Source organism: Acyrthosiphon pisum, chromosome A1, assembly GCF_005508785.2.
Source record: "Acyrthosiphon pisum isolate AL4f chromosome A1, pea_aphid_22Mar2018_4r6ur, whole genome shotgun sequence".
Lineage (NCBI taxonomy): Eukaryota > Metazoa > Arthropoda > Insecta > Hemiptera > Aphididae > Acyrthosiphon > Acyrthosiphon pisum.
Genome location: NC_042494.1, coordinates 154,028,761 through 154,050,262, shown reverse-complemented (window position 1 = coordinate 154,050,262; position 21,502 = coordinate 154,028,761). Strand labels below are relative to the sequence as shown.

The 21,502-nt window shown below is 33.8% G+C and overlaps 1 protein-coding gene across 3 annotated transcripts in view; it reads left to right on the top strand.

Annotated features, from left to right (window-relative positions):
* The first annotated feature begins 1,841 nt into the window (after window positions 1–1,841).
* LOC100573718 (serine-rich adhesin for platelets) overlaps window positions 1,842–21,502 on the top strand; it is a 291,897-nt gene continuing 272,236 nt past the window's right edge. For all 3 annotated transcript variants that reach the window (XM_016805576.2, XM_016805577.2, XM_016805575.2), the window contains exon 1: window positions 1,842–2,605. The gene's annotated coding sequence lies outside the window, so the exon portion shown is untranslated. The remainder of the gene's footprint in view (window positions 2,606–21,502) is intronic.

Here is a 21,502-nt window from a genome sequence, read left to right as displayed (position 1 = left end):
ATGACAGGTCATTTAATACATCCAAAGCTTTCCATCGTGTATGTGTTAGTGTTTTCCAGTACATTGCACCGCATGTTATATCAAAGTTATGAAATTGAAAGTGTTTTTTTGAAAACTGTTCGAGATGACAGATTATTGCGATGACCGTTGCAAATATAGAGTCTAGAACGTCATTAGTTTATGTTTTTTTTTTTATACTTTTTTTTTGTTGGACAGCTTGTTTTTTAGTCACAGATGAAATTTCTCGGATTAGTTATTACTAATTAAAATGTGTCGTCTACAAAAAAAATATATATGTATACATTTATTATCCAATAGACACACATATTTAATAACATAATATTAATTTTAGCTTTAAAAAATGCATATACCTATAGTAAAATAAATAAAAATTACGATGATTATTTGTTAATATATTAGGTATTAAAAAATTATATTGTTATAAAATGTCAATATTGCTACATAATATACTAATCGTAATATAAAATGTCATGGCGCGCCGATCAATGCTTAGAAAAATGTATCAGAATGGAAATAACATAATATAGTTTAAAATATTGTGTTTAATTTAGTTTACTTACTTATCATAATATTGTGCGAACGAAAAAAAACTTACGACAATAATATACCTAATGTCATTATATATATTGTTTTTTTGCATCGTAAGTATATCCTGCACAAATAATACGTCGAGTTGACTGTAGTTGTACCGATTTTCCATTTATTGTAAACAGTAATCATGTTTGATTAGGACAGAAAGGTTTCTAAAGAAATACAATTTCTATCGGGACACATTGAAGTCCCCTGCAAACAATCAAATATTCCGAGACGAATCACATTCTTCCAGTTATAATAATATTGTTGTAAAACGTCCGAGCAACAGTTCTCGCGATTACCGATAAACGATCGCCGTCGTCGTGTCGTTCATCAAAGTTCAAGTCATCCGCGGTCTTGAATGGTGATATGGAAGTGTACGACACGGTGGTGACGAAGGTAGATAGGTCGTTATTAATAAAAAAAAAAAATTGTAGTCTAGTGGATTCCGAGGATTGAGACTTAATAATACTAAAGAAAGTGGGTGGACGTTATCTGCAATTGTCACTGAATGACTTTTGGACCGCAACTATATATTTTCAGTGTCTGGCAGTATTTCGGGGGTGGTCGGGTTGAACAAAATATTTTACTGTCCCACCCACCCCTCTTTGCTCTCACAAGACTTCATGCAGCTAAGGTAGGTACACATCTCAAGTACCAGTCCACTCCATTTTGAGATCGAATAGCCATTACTCGATGCAATAAGTGCCAAGACAATAAACCCACCGACGGAGACCCGTGACGACGAGTCGTGGACTGCGCTCGAAAACCCACATTGTCAACGGCACCCGCTGCACCCACAGTGCCTTAGCGAATGTCCTATTGTTATTACGAGATTCGTGTGAGACGTTTGTCGCAAGTACCTATTTATACAAATCGTCATACGTTACACTTATAAATAATTATTACGCTATTATTAATATTAGCGCGCGTACACGGCACATGTGCGTATTTATTTTTTTTCACGGCTCTCCTCCCCGTGTCCGTCGCTGCCGCCACCGCGCTCCCGTCGCCCACCCCACCGCCATACTCGCGCGGGTGCTCTTCGCACCCCCTCACCGCCCCTCGGACATCTTTCCCGGAAGACACCACCGCCGAAACTGGGTCATTGTCTCCGCGGGGGAGGGCGGCGGCGGGGGTGGCACGCGCGTGGCCACACCGTCGCACCGCTAGACCGCGCGCGCGTCCCCGTGCGTGGTGGCCACCGGCGAACGCGCGCGCCGCGACAACCCGAGCGTTGCCGGCAGTCTGCCGCGGACCATTCATCCCTGCCATTCGCCGAGCACGCGTCTAAACGCCGTCGCGCGAGCGCTGCCCCCCCCAGCTCCCCCGCTCGCGAGATTTCCCGCGTGACGGTTGCGTCTCACTGAAAATTATACATCTGTCTGGTTTTCGCCGTCTGTCTCGGAGTTAATAATTTTTGTTACTTGTTAATTGTTTTTCGGTTTTCGTTTTTTTTTTTTTTTTTCGTTTTTTCGTTTTTTTTTTTTACCATCGTTATTTCATTAATTATTAAATTATTACCATACTAGTATAATATACAGTTTACGACCATCTACGACCACGACCGCCATCGCTACTGCTATATTACTACTTCTATTATATCGCTACTATTATCACTACTACCACTGTTGTACCAGTACTTCGACCACCATACCACGAGCTACACGACACGATACGCGGTCCAAATTTAATAATATCTCGTTATTATAAATATTGGACGGTCGCGATACGACAACAATTATACGCCGTCGTTGTTTCGCGGGAAAACGAAATTAAACTTTTCAAAGTGCGTCTGTCGGTTTTTGATTTCGCGTCGTTTATTGGCTTTCAGCCGATCGGGACCGCAAAGTTGGTTTTAAATACCGTCGGTATACGAACGATTTCGTGATCACCTTGTGTGCACACCTATGAGGACGCGGTTGGGGCCCCGACTGTTGGTCGCGGACCTGAAACCGGTTTCGCACTGGATGGGAAAGGCCTCAGTGCCATCAACGTCACCATAACACAGGTCAGTTTGTATACGAATGATATATGAGGGTTCCTGTGACCTTGTCACCATGGACGCTTCTACAAAAATGTGCAGTAGCTTAGTATTATGTTACCTGTCAACTTAAATGTCGTGTAGAATTGTAAATATTATATTTTATACCTATAGTTGGTACCAATGTGTTATTATTCCAGAGAAATCAGAATTACACAATAATATTATGCTAAAAAATGTTCAATTCAATTGTAGCCAATCATGCGGGTGATACATTTGAATATTCAATATAGTTCATTCTAAAATCCACAAAAAAAAAATGATTTGATATAATATTAAACATTATTTTTGAAATGTTTGATAAAATTAAATTAAAAAAATGATTTATCATAAAATAAACGAAAATACTAATTATTTTAAAATATATTTTTATATGAGTGATAGCATGAACTTACTAGTATTTTTAAGTATGGAAAAAAACTTAATTATTTTATTGTAAAATTTTAAAATAATTATTTCACTTTACAATAGCATAATGATAGGACATGTTAAAAGATAAATGGATATTGTAGGCATAAGGCAACAAGTAATAAATTTAAGAATAACAATTAATACGTTTAATTATACACACCTACTATAATAATAGTATTACAACCTACCTCAATAAATTGAACAATACAACGATTGTATAAGTAATGTGGACATCAAACTGTTCCATTCTACAAGGGCACAATATAAAGTTAAATAAGAAAAAACGGATTGGTCGTCTATTTTACGACATGCCTTCGCTAATTAGGGTGAATTTATTTTAGATATAACAAAACTTATAGAATCAAGAAAACATTTTTACATTACTCAATGTTTTTTTTGTCGATATATTATTATTATTAAAGTTACTTATAGCTAAGACTTATATGACCCGTTGCTTTCCGAGACGTATAAAACCATGAAAGATTTAACTGCTTTCTCTATGTCCCTTCTCTGTTTTTTACTATTATTATTATCATTATTTTAATGCACCGGGCGTGTTCTTGAAAGGAATTTTTATTTCATGTCTGTGAACGTAAGGGATTACAGTCTTATAATCCTACGGTGTTTCAGCGAAAACATTTTTGGCTATAAACTTCTGTGAAATAATATATACTTAGACCAAAAATTAAAATAAATTTATGCATTTTCATGAGTTTAAAACACGAAATTACTTTTAATTTTACCAAACATCTTTTAGTTTTTTTTTATATTCGCAAACGTAAGAATTTGTGAAAAAATGATTAGAATTATTTCTTAAAAATTATTAACAGCTATGATTTGGTTTATTGGTCTTATTTTTTTTTTTCAAACCATGGTTATACTGAATATACCAGGTACATATATTATATCTAATTTTAATTGATAAATTGTAAAAGCTGGTCGACTTGGTACTCATTTTTTGCAGGAATCAACGTTAGGTTATACAATTATAATTTAGTATGAAATCAACTACTGTATTTCTTATTGATCTATAGTAAAATATAATATAATATAGATTCTATATTATATTATATTTTATTGAATTAATTTGTTTGTTACTACATTTTACAGTTTGTTACTACTTTGTTTGTTTTTATAACTATATATAGTTATAATTATTGAAAAATAGCTTAATTTGGTCTAACGTGTGCGTTTCCCCTTGTAACATTTTCTTAGATATTTATTATGTTAATGAACTAAATTATTTGATGTTAACAAAATATACTTATTATTCTTATTTTTTAAATTGTTAATATCCCAGATATATAGTGGTATATATACAAATGGATAGAAGAACGCACTACAGAATAACGATAAAATACAATTTATAAACAGATGTACAGCCTTTTCAAAAATTCAAATTAAATCATAATTTGAATGGATTACGTTGAATAAGAAGCCAAAAAATAAAAACCAATTTTAAAAAAAAAGCACGTGCCTAAATATTTTATACGTACAGGTGCTTACATAAATAGAAAAATATCTAACGTACAATAATATGATAATATGTTTATTTTTTATATTTTATTTTATAACTAAGGTGGTGTCTAAAGTAAAACCAATTCGTAAATTATACCTTGCTATTGTTCTAGTGTTATAAATAACATTTGTTAATAAATAACAAACGAAAATTAATAAGAAAGCCTCGTGTTTATACTCTTATCACATATTTTACTTTGACCATTATCAAAAAATATTGTACAGTTCGATATGAAATTATTACAGATTTCATTCAATCAATGATTACACAATAATACGCAGTGAAACTTCAAACTTTCCCTTCACAAAATGTTCTGTTCAACGAAATATGTTTGAGAACCATACCAAATTAGAACCAAATTTATTCAAATCTATTTAACGAAATTCTATATAGTAAGCATTTTTTTATGCTCCGCGAGACTTCGTAGTATGGAAGTTTCACTGTATCATCGTGTGACACGTTTCGCAGTGTGCAATAATTAGCGTTTGTTTAAAATAACCATATGATATACGCGTTTAATAATTACATATTATAACATGAAACATATTATAGGTACCTAGTTGATCGTCATTCCTAAGCAATTACGAACATTTAATGCGTTACTCAACAAAACTTTTCTGTGCTTCACGGCACAATTCAATTAAACAATATAAATACGTAGGTACCATATTATAATTATTCGAAAAACAAAACTGTTTAAAAGCATCAGCTGCGCATCTGAAAGTATTATTTCGGAGGAATCACACATGGGATATTTGTATAATGTTTTTAAAACGTATACGCTGTGTGATATTATTATTACTATTATTATTATTATAGCGTACATGTGTTTGTGGTGGGTATACGTTTGTGATCTACAACAATTGTATACTTAATACTTTACGTACGCGTCGTTTAACAATTATTATTTCTCGTTCATGTCATAATTTAGTGTAATAAAATAATAATATAGTCATTTGAAAATGTCAATCCTTCAAGATACGTAAAACGTTTTGAGACAATACAAACATTCGGCTCCGTCGCGGAATACAAAACCAAGATTCAAAATTAAATTCGTAAAGAACCCCATCCGTCCCAAATGTTTGATATATATAAATAGGTAGGTATGTGCGCAACTTGTACGAGGTGAACAAGAGAGACGACATAAATACATATTATAATAATTAAACGTGTCATGTGTTTGCAGTGGTGTGTACGTTTGTGATCAGCTACAACAATCGCGGCGTACTTAATATTTTACGTACTCGTCGCTTAACAATTATTATTATTTCCCGTTCACGTCATAATAATCTAATATAACAGTAATAGTAATCAGTTATGTGAAAATGTCAATCCTTCTGGGCGCCTAAAAAGTGTTGAGACAATATTATAAGTACAGCTGACATCCTACTCCGTTGCGGAATACAAAATCAAATTCGTAAAGAACCCCTTCCGCCCCGAATGTTCGACAATATGTATAAATAGTTAGGTTACGCGCCCTGTGTGTGCAACTTGCACGAGGTGAACACGGAAAACGACATTATCGTCGCAATTATTATATAATATGTCATGCATTCGCAGTGGCTTGTTCGTTTGCGATCTACTATCTAACGTCTACTATCTACCTATACTTTTCGTAGGTACGCCGTTTAACAATTATATTATCAGTTCACGTCTCAATATAATAATATTATAATCTAATGTAATGACAATTATTATACAAGCATATACCATAATTATTATACAGACTCGCAAATGCAGACAAGCGTGTACCTACGCACCTCCGAGGGACACCACATACACTGCACGGGAAACAAAACGATGTCGACTTCGTCTGAAGGCCTCTCGACGTGTAGTGACGGCGATGACAGAAATAAACTGATAGATATGATTACACAGACCGTGACGTCCGTTTGTGATGTCGCGGCTATTTCAGTTGGTGGGCGCCCCCGCACAGCACGTGGTCTACGTCGTCGTAAAGACGACGGCGAAGAGGATAAAAAAAATATCCGGTCGCATACAGTTTAAAAACGAGATCGTTTCAATTCGTGTGTTTGCGGTCATTAAATCAGCTGCACATACAACGCAACGGACGTTCGCTATAGTCGTAGCCGTCTCAAATCTTAAAATATGCATAAAAAACAAAAGCGTAAAGTCCATGATGGGGTCCATCGTCCATGGCGGGCCGCGACCGTTGGACGTGGTGAATCTTTACGGAATTTTTTCCAAGCTCAAAATACCTGTATTTCGAACGAAAACTGCACAACGTATAATATGACATTGTGTATTGACGCCAAACTATCGCATAATATACATGACATTAAATTAATTTAAAAAAAATAATTATAAAACGTAATGTAACGTAATCAGATTTTCGTTCTCATTAAACGGTTTCCGAACAATTTTTTTTTATGGTTTATGTGTCAGACATTAAAATCGTGCACAGAATAAATACACAAAATAATGCATTTCGAACGGCGATATCGCTCAGAAATGTCAAACGGTGGTAGGTACCTACCTATATGTACAACGGTTTTGTGCTGTGATAAAAAAAAATAACACAAAATATAGTTATTATACTTATTGGTAAAAAGAAAAAAAACGATTAAACAACAATTTATTATTTAAAATATCCCGGAACTGAAAAGTTATTGGCACCAATATGATAAAAATAATATATATATATGCACGCACGCTGCATAATATTATATAGTACACGCTTAAACGGCGATATATGCGCTTACAGATGTTTATTTATTTAATTGTGTTTAGTATTTCTGCTTTAAAAAATGTTTATTCGATTTTTTCATAATATTTAAAATACATATCATATATACAGTTATGTAGGCGCACGTGTCTGATACAAATTAGGTATACGCCTCAAGCTGAAGTGGTAATGTTGTAGTAGACATTTTATAGGAATTTACTGATGTACTTAGACGATTGTTGAAGAATAAAAAAGTAAGAAATAGTTGAGTATTATTGCTATCAACTATAATATAAGTATAGAAAACGTACGAAATATGCGAAAACACAAATAATATACATGCGGCGCATAAAAACTTAAAATTGAGATTGAGTAATATTTATAATAACTTCCATTTTATTTATAAATTTTAAGAAACTCACTAATCGGACTTGTATTAATAATATTGCGTCGCGTGATTAATTATAGTTTCTATATTATGATATGTAAAAATGATCATTTGTAACATGGCGCTGACTACCTACTTGAATCTAAATTTATTTTTATGTGATAAATAAAATTGCATTTATGTTCTTGTAAAAATATTTATAATGAACATGGATGATGTATATTTTTTGAAACAAAATCATTATAAATATGATTAAACCGTTTATTTTTAAATAACAAAAATACGTTGTCCGAAAAATGCGCGCGATACATCAAATGCGAACGTTTGTTTCCGCCACATAAAATTAATTGCGTACCATTATTTTTTTTATTTGATTAAACAATTTAATATTTTAAATATTTAATGTGCGCGCAGCTCTCACGTGTGCTTACACCATATTATTATTATTCTTATTAGTTATTACCCAGTGTGCAGTCTAAAAAGAAAACTTAACGAGACAATGTGATTGATTACCCATATTTAAAAGTTTTATTAATGCTATGTTTTTATATAAGCGTATACAATATATATATATATATGTAAGTAGGTACCTACGTCATAATATCGAAATTACAACTTATATGAAAGTAAACATTTTTAAAAAATAACAAGAAGTTATATTCAAACTGAAATTCTATTCCCTGAAACGACATTAGCACACGCGTCCGCGTGAAATTCGACAAACGCGGCTGAGTTCTGGAGTTCGTACACAATATAGCCCAGTGGTTCTCAACAGTGGTAGGGTCGAGGAAATATTTTATTGAAATTCATTATACATTAGAAGTGTTATTAATATAAGCGATAAGAGTAAAAAAAAAAAATAATAAATTAAGATTAATAGTTTCTTTTGGTTATGGCAATTGAAAAAAATTAAGGTTGAGGGGCGGGTGAGGGGCTACATCGGATATTTTTTTTCGATGATTCACGTGAAAAATTGGATAAATATCTTGGGTCACCAACGCACAAAGGTCGAGAACCACTGAATTATATAGCCGACGAGTCCGGTCGGGGGTACAGCAGCTCGGCTCGGCCGATGACGAAAAGTGTTCTCGGTCATCACGTGTTTTTCCCATCTCGTCCGGTCTCACCATACCACTAGCCGCGGCCGCCTTGTCGCACACATGCCATCAAAACCGCGGCAAACGGACTGCAGGTGGGTTTTCACCGCGGAAAACGCGTTGGCCGCCGACATAATGGTTTCGGTGGCTTTAGAAATAGGTGTGGAACGGCTAAAATAATTAATCAGATGGCCGATAGCTGTGCCGTCGTAGGTGGGTGGGTGGGTGAGGGGGCGCTGGGGGCTCGAGGGTGCGGATACGGTGTGGACCGCCGCACAGTGTCCGCCGCCCGGCGTAATGGAAACGGAATTGAATGGGAATCTCGTGCCGAAGATAACTCCTCCGTGGTAGTTTCGTCCGCGGTGTGGGGGAGGGGAGGGGGCGCACAAAAGGAAACTGGGAACTAGGCCTATCCACACACCGACACGCCGCCGCCGCCGCCACCACCGCCCCTCTTCCGCATATTGATTGCCATTCAACGTACACACACACCCCCCTCCATCATTCCCGCGCCACCCACCCTGTATACACCCCATAGCACCGCCACGTCCCGAGACTCGAAACAAAAGCGCACACGAACCGCAAAAATAATAATAATGCGCCTACCTATATATATATATACGCATGTGTGCGTAAACATACATCAGTGCCGATACGGTGGCGTGCGTTTTTCGTTACGTCACGTCGAAAATCACCCCCATATATCATCGCGCCGGGTGAAAAACTAAACGTTATGTGTTGTTATGATATTATAGACACCAATATTATAATGTTGTCGCGCAATGGCGCGGCCCGACTGCTTATACTGTCGAACCGGAAATTCGCGAATTTCTTTTCTGTCCGACGGGGCCGGTGCCGACCGTAAACGCGCAAACGTTTACACGCGACCGTGCAATAATAATAATATTCATAAAACGATATCGCACTATATCGATATACGACGGTATTATTATGATGTATTCGTTCGGTAGGGGATGTTCGCGTTAGGAAAAAAAAAAACCGATGCGTCTTCTTTGGCGTAGGCAGACGGGAGATGAACGCACTGCAATGTCACGATATTATAATCATATATCTATTACGTGCAAAACAACAGTCACCCGCATACCCACACACCCACTCACACGCAAGCACTGCACATAGTTTACACGGGGTCGAGTTTTCCACGCCGCGCACGAAACGCACATTGACGACCGCGCGCGCTGCGAAAATCCATTAACATTTCCCTCCAATTAATTAACTGTTTTGCAAACGATACGGCTAACTACTGCGGTACAACTACGGCCGACGGTGCTACAACTTCCGCGGTGCCAATTATTATTGTACTGCGGGATTCGCTGTTGTAGACGTTATGCTATTTATTTTCGAACGCTTCCGGAGTGTATTGTTATACGATGTATCGAAACGCTGCACGTCAAACAACAACCTACCATATATGTTTGAACGTTTAGCGGTCAAGTAGAGCATTTCGCACGAATAAAATTGACATGATAAAACTAATATTCGTTGTTATAGGGCTGCAGACCTGTAGGTACAAACAAATCAACAATAGTTCTCTTCCGGAAACGGTTGTGCACCGTCCATACCTGAGATTAATAATAATAATTGTGTAGGTACATATCTGCGACGGCTGTGTGACAATAGAAATAAATTACACGATGACACCTTCTGTTGTGGGCACAGACGAAACATATCTTTTGTACGCACCACTCGTTATTAATGTTTTATCGACAATGCGAAAACATAATATTAGTATCATATTTCATGGATATTAATTTTCGACAATTCAAAATCGATATTTTTTACCATTTTTTTGTTTTTGTTTTGTATTTGGATAGGAACACTGTCGTTTTCATAAAAACAATGTTTTTTATACATTTTAATTAATATTTACTTTTTTTTTGTTTGAATAAAATTTTAGATTTTTTTGCGTGGAAGTAATCTAAAAACATTTAATTATTTAACTGAAGCGAATAATCTCGTCGACGTTGGGTATGACGGTATTACTAGGTTATTTTACACGATCTTAAAACGTAGTCTTAAAAATAAAGAGAAACTAAAAAAAAAACGGGTAGGACGTGCCTATACTCGAACGAAAAGAATAAAAGGTTAGCGTGTCGACGAGCTATAAGGATATTATCAGAACTGTAGGGCACCTATATATAGCACTTTTGTTGTACACGGCCCGTCGGAATGAATAATCGGATAAAAAATACAAAAAATGTTAACTTTTCGTGATTTCGGACACCTAAATGGCCAAATGCACGTGGCGCGCGTGTTCAATTAGAATTCGTGTAATTGCTCTGCGCACTGCTTTCGCCGCATGCGGCCGCTTTTTTATTCTTTATCGCGATGAAGTATATATTTTTTAAGACAGCGCCGTTTAATAGAAATAAATTATATTATTTTGTAGTGGTCGGACATCACAACGCACATACAGAATTTATAATCGTTCTATGCGAATCCGACTGGGTTATTAATTCGGCCTGGAGCGGAGTAGAGGTAGGTGTGGGTTAGGCACCCGCACACAATATCATCCAGAAATTATTATTGTTAATGAGGGTTTAAAGTTTGCGTAAACTTGTCGGGGGAGGTGGAAAAAAATTCCTCGCGTTCATGTTAAAGTTGGCCACCACTTTTAACGGGTTTGGCCTCCGTTATAATTCATTATGAACATCGGATTAGTTTATTGCACGCCAAGTCACCAGTATTAAGTCTCTTGCACAAAGAGCGCACGCTAAGCAAACAATTTTCAAAGAATTCCGCTGCAAAGTAATTTATTCGAATAAAAGCGACAAACACAACACGGTAGTTATGTATTCGATGGAACACGTTTTAATTGTATTACACGTTTACACGTCATATTTATGCTGTGAGCGAAAACCTTCGCTTCTGTACACTTGCAAATGCATGAAATGTCACCCCGAAGTGAATAATACAAATTGTATGAAAACGGTTTCAAAAAAATAATAACATTATAAAAATCCATCCATCGGTAATGAGGTATTTTTTTTTCTAAACTAACATACATATTTTATTTATTTTATTTCCTCTTACCGAGTACTATAATTAATATAATATGGTAATAAATTATATTATTATATTTAAGGCGGCGCACGAATGCTGTAGAAAATTAAACTTTTAATACGTTTTACAATAATAAGCGTACGAGTCTACTTATGTTATCGAATATATTTGTTTGGCGATTGAAATACTTTGCGGTCAGAACAAGAAATGATCGTTTTGAAGAATTTTTGTCGTTTACTTAAAGTGGTTTTTCATTTGGGCAGCGACCAGAAAAAAAAAAGCAATGCATTATAAAAAAAAATGAAGTGTCATATATCACAGTGCACCCTAACGCAACGGCCAGCTTTCAAACGATGAATTATTGGTTAGGTTTTACGATTTTCGATGGGTCATTTGCGAGTTTTCACGTACAAAACAAGTTATTTCACTGTTGTATAGTTGGATACAAACTATACATTATGTAACACATAGACCATGCAGTAAATTGTTTGAATTCAAATTATTTTATAACAATGTGAAAAATGTATAATCATCATTGTGCATTTTTCATACTAGGTATTCAAAATATTAAATGCCAAGTACAATAACATTTTGTTTTCAAGTTTATTCCTAATATATTATTTATGAATATTTTAAAAAGAAAAATAGTTAGGTATGAAATGTATAAAACGGATAATAAATAATAATAATATGTTATACCTATACCAAATGTATATTTTCTTAGTTTTTTTTTTTTTTTTAAATATTCATCATCAGTTTTGTATTTTCTATTAAAATTAATTGTTACCACAACCACATCTTGATAAAACCTCGAGGTATAAAAATAATGGTGAACATTGTTATTATACAGTATAAAACGCAGTGGTAATAATACCATTTAATAGTCGGTACGTATAATATGAAATGTACAAAAACGAATATTTGCCTAGAATTATGATACTTTATTTGTTCAAAAATCATATTTAAAAACTTATTTTATTAAAAAAAATCAATACAAAGTTATTCATGCAGTTATTTTCATTGAGAATGAAAATAAAAACCAATTAAAATCTAATCGAATTCCATAAATAAGCCATCACCCAGCATCTTAAATATATATATGTATTTTCGTAGATCAATTTCTTAGGGTTTGGTCACTTCTTTATGATTCTTTTTTTTTTTTTTTATTCCATACCTTATCTTGACTTCAAAGGGCAAATAATTCCAATTTTTCTTCATCTTCTCTCAGGCCCGGGCTTGCCATTGGTATATATTGGAAGCCAAACACGATAAACCGTCCCCAAGGACGCGAACTACGGTGACAGGGGTTTTGTGGGCTCAGGTCGAAGAAATACAATTATTTTTCCCTTTCAGTTCTCTGCTGTATGCTCACCGACTGCAACAAGTATAAAAGGGACATTTTTATTTTCCCTCCGTCGCTTACCTACAAAACCACACCCTTTCCCGCAGACGTTTCCGAACGTGACGTATCCGGGGATTTTAAGTCGGCAGGTCGGAGAGAAAAAACAATTAGATTTATTGCTATACCAATTCCCTCCAACCACACCGCCATTTTAGCTACCGATCGCACAGTGAGTTCCGAAATTGGATCTTTGTTCTCCTGACGCAACTTGCGGTGGCTCACAAAAAAGTTTTAACCGTATATTGAAGGATAGAAAATAACAGAGGTGCGTTTTTTTATACTCGACGAAAGTTTGAAACTCTCAACTTGATAGAAAGTCGAGTGTCGTATTGATGATGATACATATATAATATTATATATTCTTACACAACCCCCTAAGGTAACCTGTTAATTTAAAATGCAAAAAGCGAATTTCGTTGCAACAGTTGGCTGGTGAATATTCTCATCTCATTTCCATACAAGACTTTTTAATAGCAATAACGACATGAAATTAAAAAATATGAAAGTCGCACAATGTGTATGATATTAAGTTTCTCAGTGAAATTAAATATCATACCAATAAAGCACTATATTGAAAACGAATATTCAGAACATTGCATCAATTCGATTTCATAGAAAAAAACGATATTCAGTTACGATTTTTCTAATTATTTCCTATATTTTAATGTAGGTAACATACAAATAGGTACTAAATTAATGTATTACGACATTAAATTTGTTTAGTGTTATATTGAATAGTATTCGTTGTTTAATGCACCACATAACGTTACCACATTTTTAATATTGTGGTAACCATTTTGTCGTCAAAACGAACAGTTTTTAGTTTTTAATACCTATTTCTGCAGTGGTCGACAACCGGGTTGTAGTTCGTGCATATACTTTATACGTCCCACACCAAAATGACGAATAGAAAATACAAAGAAATAACGTAAAAATATATATTTCTTTCTTGATATGTGATCTCGTATTTAATGTTTTAAAATAAACTCAAAACTATATTACGGTGTGTGTCATATCATGTCTTAAAAGTTTTTAAGGATCGCGTTATTTTTATTACCTAATAATTATTATTTTTATACCTATACCTTGTTACCTGTATATTCAAGAAGGTATTTGATTATTTTATTCGCACAATGTAATGTCGACACGAGCCGTAGGTACATATTATCTTCTTCCTGTGATGTAAATTTTGGAATCAAACATTTCAGAACACCGTAGAATCCAATATTGATTTCTAGCCAAAATTCGTTGCCGATGTCTGATCGTTTTCCGGGGGGTTGCCAACGCGTGTCGAGTTCATTTGGCCTCTGTGATTGATAAGATCAGAGGTCGGATGAATCTCTTGTGGAATGTAATAATGTTAGAGTGACGATAATTTCGCGTTCATAAAAAAAAATCGCGATTTTTTTCCCTTTCTATTTTTTTTCCTATCTTGGACACGCACCAACTGGACTCGGGCCAAACCATGGCACGCCCGCGTGTACCGGAGCCCGCTAAAGTTCGTCAAGTCGGAGACCGACTGTTGGTCATTTTAAAAGCCATAAAATGCATTTTTGTAGACCGTAAAAGAAGAAAACCGTTTTCGAGAGACCATAATAATATACCGACACACCACTGCGCGTCCAATCGACAAATAAATAAACGTCATGACTTGGTCCCAAGCTGGAGGAAAACATTTTAAAAGCCTACATCGTGAACGTAATAATGTTTAGTATAGAACTGTCGAAAATCGATTGTCTAATGGCTCACCACGATACTCAGATGTTTGTTCGAGTAATTTAAATGTCCGCTTGGTAGTAATTTTAAGAACGTTAATTTCGTTCCAAGAATTTTATTTTCTCGATGTTTACCAAAATTGTTCAGAACCATAGTCTTGTACATTAAACATATAATCAGTATGTGTATTTATTTTATAAATTTCAACTAGCAATCTGGTGTGCACAAAATATGATATATCTTTCTCTATGATTTCATAAAGAAAGGAAATTATGAAATATTTAGTTGACCTAATTTTTATTATTTTGTATATTGATCATATAAAAAATTACTATGAAAATACCTATATTCATATTGATATTATATTCCATGTTATTGCCATACAAATTTATTTGTTAACAATAAATAAATAATTTAAAAACATTTTTTTACAAAAAAAAAAAAAATCTAAATGTCAAGAAAATAAATGAGGACTAGTATGAATGCTCGCAAACTACATGGAATAAATAAATTACACTTTTGAACTTGGAAACATTGTAAGTATAAAAATATATTTCTGTTTTTAATTTAAAAAATAAATATGAAAATAATATACAAACATACAAACGGTTCCTAAGAGTATTAAATTCTTGGATTCTGAGTCAATACTTCTCAGTTAAAATGTTTATGGCGTACATTTAACATTAATCGCATTAGAAACAAAATATAATGTATGAATTAATATAATTAATTGTGGTGATATGTATTCCTATGTGGTGCGTTGTACTTAAATACTATTTTATATTTTAAGAGGCGTATAAACACAGAAATATGTTTAGTAACATAAATTGGAACGACACATATTTTGGCCATTATTTTGTTGATTTCAAATATTTCATAGATTAGTATAAAGACACAGTGTGTAATCGTCCATAGGATAACACTGTTATTGACGACGGTAGTTATGATAAAATGGTTTGTGTATTGTCTTATATAAATCGAAAAACAAGTAATAATTCCTTAGGTCGTAGACGGCGTGACTATCGGGCTTTAGAAAAGACAAAATATATGTTTTTTTATTTTAATTGTTGTCTGACGCACGCAACAGCTGATTGTAGTTATTATTAATTTGGAGTGTATTCAATTATTGCTCACGTAATTTATTCCCATTATTATTCTCATAATACAATAATATAATATGTCATGCAATGTCCGATACAAAACTTGTTAAATTTGGTTAAATTATAAATGGCTTAAAACAAATAGTTTCGACAAATTCAAAATTCTTAAACAGTAAAATACAAGAATAATATATAACGCCGTAATAAACGTTGATACAAAAATGTTGCTTAACGCCTATTTTTATCAAAAATCCATTTTTTTTTCAATGAACCCTTTTTTAACCCCAACTGTTTTGAATCACCTCGGCAGAGATAACACACCCCATTTGTTCTTCGGCCCATGACTACAACATAATAAGAAACATCCAGAGGTCTTAAAACTCAGGCATTTCACGAACACTAGCCCATAATAGCCACTCGTAGTAACAGACCAAGGATAATAACGTTGGAAATTCAACAGGCATCTTTTACGTAACTATATAAAATAGCAACTTTGTTGGTGTGTTTCTGACCACATTAAATGATTTCGGAAAGAACTTTGTGTCGAAAACAAAGTTTTCTGAGCATTGTTTTAATGGTGTCGTGTTAACAGCAAAAATTATATTACCTACCTAATTACAAAATGGCTAAAAATAATTAGAATTTTTTTTCACGGGTGGGTCAGTTAAAGTGAGAAAAAAATAAAACGGTAAGTACCCAAAGGCTCTCTAGCTAGACGATGTATATACATATGATTCCTTATTTTTCTTTTAAATGTCACCGTCTTAAGACCCGCCACAGTATTGTCACGTTATCGTTAATTATAAACGGAGAAACTCAACGACATAATATTTTTTATTTACCAATTTTTAATTTAATTTAAACATTTCAAACGGTGGGCATATTTATTGGCAACGCTCAGAACTTGGCTATTTTTGAGTCTTTGTCGATCCAGTTTATTCGTACAAATATTTATTATATTATGATTATGGTTACGGTCAAGGGCAGTGTTGTAATAATATGTTATGACACGTTTCTTCGTGTTTAATTACTTGAACAATATTGTTTTACTAAATAAAAAAAAGAGACGGAAAGAAAATGTTTGAGCGATTTGAGAAAACACGCGCAACTTATTAATACCATTTATAATACACATATTTTATATGATTTTTTCATTTTTCTCATAAGAATTGATTATTAAAGATGACAATTGTACTTAAGTCGTATATTTTTACAAAACTTTCTTTGATATTTCACATTCCGTGCAGTATAAGAAACGTGTTGTTGTCTCATTGATGTTTGCTTTTATTATATTTCTCTATCCAACGCGTCTTTCCAAGTGTTTCAACTCCTGTTTCAAGTAGCACCCTTTGTGCACCTATAGAAAAACTAGTGTAGGTATGATATATTATAGTAGTATCTTGAAGAGGTCATTTTTCTCGGTTTCTTCAAGTTCTACGAAAAAAAACCTATCAACAATCGTCGGGAAATTTTTTTCAAAGAAATGTCAGCAAGCGTGATTTTAATCGATTTCCGCTCAGATTCGTTTATTGAATGCAATGATTTATTATTATTTTTTTCAAATTTAATGTCACACCTGTGTTGAGGTATCACCGAGGAGAGTCACTCTGCAGTATACATATAGCTCGTATTTTAATTTTTATATTTCCACGTCTGTCTACATTATGATATCGGTTTATTAATAATTCTCGTTGCAATAAATGATGACTAATTAATATTTTGTAAATGTCATCTAATTTAACTATGGCCATTTCACGATAAAACATTTATAAAATGAAAACGACGGACCATAATATATTATTTTACTTGTTTAAAAAGTATTTTGAAATTTAATATTTTTACGATTTTACGGTGTACAATAATATTAATATGCATCTGAAAAATTGTATTGGACGTGAAATTTTATCTGCTGCAGTACAGCATTAATACACGGTTCATAATTTTGTAAGTCAACAGTTACGAATAACTCACAATTTGAATTCCGTTAAAAATAATGAGAAAAAAAAACAGTAATTTCGTTCGTATAGCTAATCTATATTATATATTATATATTATATTGTGTATGATAAAGTGTGCACTCGTATGCTTACATATTATTATATAATATATATATATATAGTTAACACGACTGAAAAAAAATACGCAAGTTCATATTTTATGTACTTACCTACTTAAATTTATGTGGTGACGCAAAGAGAGATTTTTCAAACGAATTTGCAGGGTCTTTCCGAATATCTCAACGTAGATGTAGGTACCTCTAATTATTATGTGTACACATAGTGACGAGTGCACATAATATAACGTCATGATTTCTGTTGTGTTTGGCACATGATGTAATTCTCAAAACAACAACGAACATTTGTGTATAAATCACGAGCAACTTTCTGTGGCATTCCTGGCGTTCAGGTTAAACGAGCTGTAGTAGACCTACGACTTTATTTTTAACGTGCACCGCTTTTCGGGACACCGCCGGTGTGTGGACGGTGAGTGCGAAGGGGTTGGGGGTGGGGATGGTTGGGGGGTCGAGGTGGGCGGTTAAAACAAATCTTTTTCGGTTAATTTTGATTTACAAGCGCATCAAGCAATTTCATTACGAAAGAGCCGCGCATCATTAACGATCTATATATATAATAATAAAACATATATATATATATAATATATATATACATATTATGATAATATATAATAATAATACCAACACATATATTGTATACATATGAATTATGAATATGAATTTCTTGTTTTTGGTTTTTTTCCCGCTCCGTCCACACCGCCCCTCTGATACGCGGCGCGGTTTGAAAATAAATGTGTGATTCATGTCTCCTCGTCCCGCAGGACACTTTTCACGACGGTTAATGGCCGACGCGTTATGGTCTGAATACTTCACAGCGCCATATACCGGTATAATACCGCTATGTATGATCGCTTTCGTGTATGAGGATTTAGACATATCCGGCAAATGTCGGAAGTTACATGGAAAAAATATGTATACGCTAAGAGACCGTGGACATAAAAGGGATCAAAATCTTATTCAACAAATTCCTTTCACGGCGAACACGAACGTTATCTGAAATAAAATAATATCCATCGTAACTGTTTGGTAGTTAATTTACTAAACATAATTTATTATAGGTATTTAAAAAAAAAAAAAAAACATACACTAGTAGAAATTAGTGTGTTTCCCAAAACCTAATAATTGATATTCTAAAACGTTTAAACATAATTTTTAACGTTCACGATGGAAAAACAATTTTAAAAATACACTTATATGAAAATGTGGGAAGATTTTAAAAAGTTTTTTCCCACGAAAACACGGTTATATTGTTATTAATTTATATTTTATAAGAATAATAGAGAGAAACCAAAACTATGTAAGTATATGCATAATAATACAATATATTATAGTAATTAATTGTATAATATAAATATGAAATAACATAAAAAATAAAACATGAACCAATAACATATGGTATAGAACGGTGAACGGCTTATAGGTTTTTTTTTTTAGAACTCATTCAAATAATAAAACTTGTTGAAAATCGAAGTTAACGTGTACGAGACACATGAGGAGCGTTTTACCTAATTGTATAGAGAACAGAAGGTTTGACGTTGTTCTAGAACGTTTTTGATAATATTGTTTGTCGGGTATAGGGATTTTAAATTTGATCTGTGCCAATAACTCAGAACAATAAATATTCTACCCGACAGACGTCTAGACAAAATATATACGATAATTCTGCTATTTTTTCTTTTAAGGTCAGTTAAGTCGGGAAATTTTTAAATATGAATGACAGCAGAGTATATTATAATCTCACAAGGGAGGGAGGGACTACGAACTTATGAATAATAAAGGAAAAAACACCAAAAGGTCTGCGATGAAGTCTTTCGAGCATTTAGAAGTCATAGTTACCACTAAAAGGTCCAAAATATTCAAAAATGTTGAGGAACCAATTGACAAAAGCGGTTAGAAAAAAATGGATTGTAGAGTTCTATAAATTCAATCGTTTGTCTTTGTACCATTTATTCACGTCTTTTGCTAATAGTGTTTTTCGTGTTTTTATACGCACACAAAAAGTGATAACATGCTGTTCAAAGAACTTACACTTTTTTAGGCATTTGGTGTATAATATTATCTATGGCAATGCTTGATCCTATAAATGTATACTTAAAAAAAAGTGTCTCGTTTGCTAATGTTTTTCATCCGTTAGCAAGAGGACCTGCGATGGACTCTATCGAACGTTTAGGACTCGTGTAGTTACCGCGGAAACGTCCCAAATAATGGACACAATATTCAATCATTTTGACGAATCAGTATAATGTGAACAAAAGAGGTTAGAAAAAAATGGGTCATATATAGAGTTATAAATTCAATCGTTTATTTTTGCAACAGTTGTTCGCGTCTTGGGCTCATAGTCTTTTTGTCGTGTTTCTATACACGCACACACACACACGCACACACGCACACACACACATAGTAGGTATAGTAACCATCTATTCAAAGAACCTACCATTTTTTTCTTAGTTCTATAAGTGTATAGGTACGTAAAAAAAAATTCTCATCTATGTGTTGTTCATGTGTATGCGTTTAGGGCATCGAGTCATGGCCAATACCCATTTGTTGGATGCATTCTTTGGTAAACCAGCCCACGAACCAACGGACGAGTTCATTAGAATCATATTAGCTGTTTCCTTATAGTATAGCCGGGTGACAAACAATCAGCACGACATATTTCGACTTATATTATGTTAAACAGTATAATGATATTTTGTATGGCACGATAATATAATATAACAACACAGATGTATTTTATCGTCCCAAACGATCGGAATCGGATACAATATACACTTATATAACTTGTGCTCACATATAGAAGTGTGTTTGCTGTTTGAAATAAAGTGTACCAATTGTGTTGTATTATGTAGATCCGTGATCAATGCATATTTCCGTGTGACACCTGTTTAATATTTCTCATTGTATTTGGAAACGATATCGACAATAATGCTAAAAAAACAAATAATATAAACACGTGATTACGATGAATCAGAATGTCAAGGAGAAGTGTTGTAGATGAGATCAGAGTCCCATTGATTTGATGCAAAGTCCTTCGATTGGGAGATGTGGGCAATATGTTATAAATTATATTTATTCGATAGTTATGGTAATTGTTTTGTCAAATTATATCAATCATTTTAAATTTTTACAAAAATAAAAGTTAAACGTAAACGACGTTTTTGTCGAGCAGCATTACATTTTGTAAACGACTTAGATTTTCGTAAAACGTTTAGATTACCTTGGTCATTGAATTATTGTTTGTCCAATAAAGTCATCAGGACTGATAATAAATTACTTGTACGGTCAGAGTTACCGGTTTAGTTAGGTCCATATCACACTTGAAACAGTTTTCTAGGATCAAAAATTTGTTGACCCCTATAGGACAGTAAATACATATTTTTTATATTAAAAACCCGTATAAAAAATCATATTCAATTGAATACGACGTAATATTATTTTGTGGGTAAG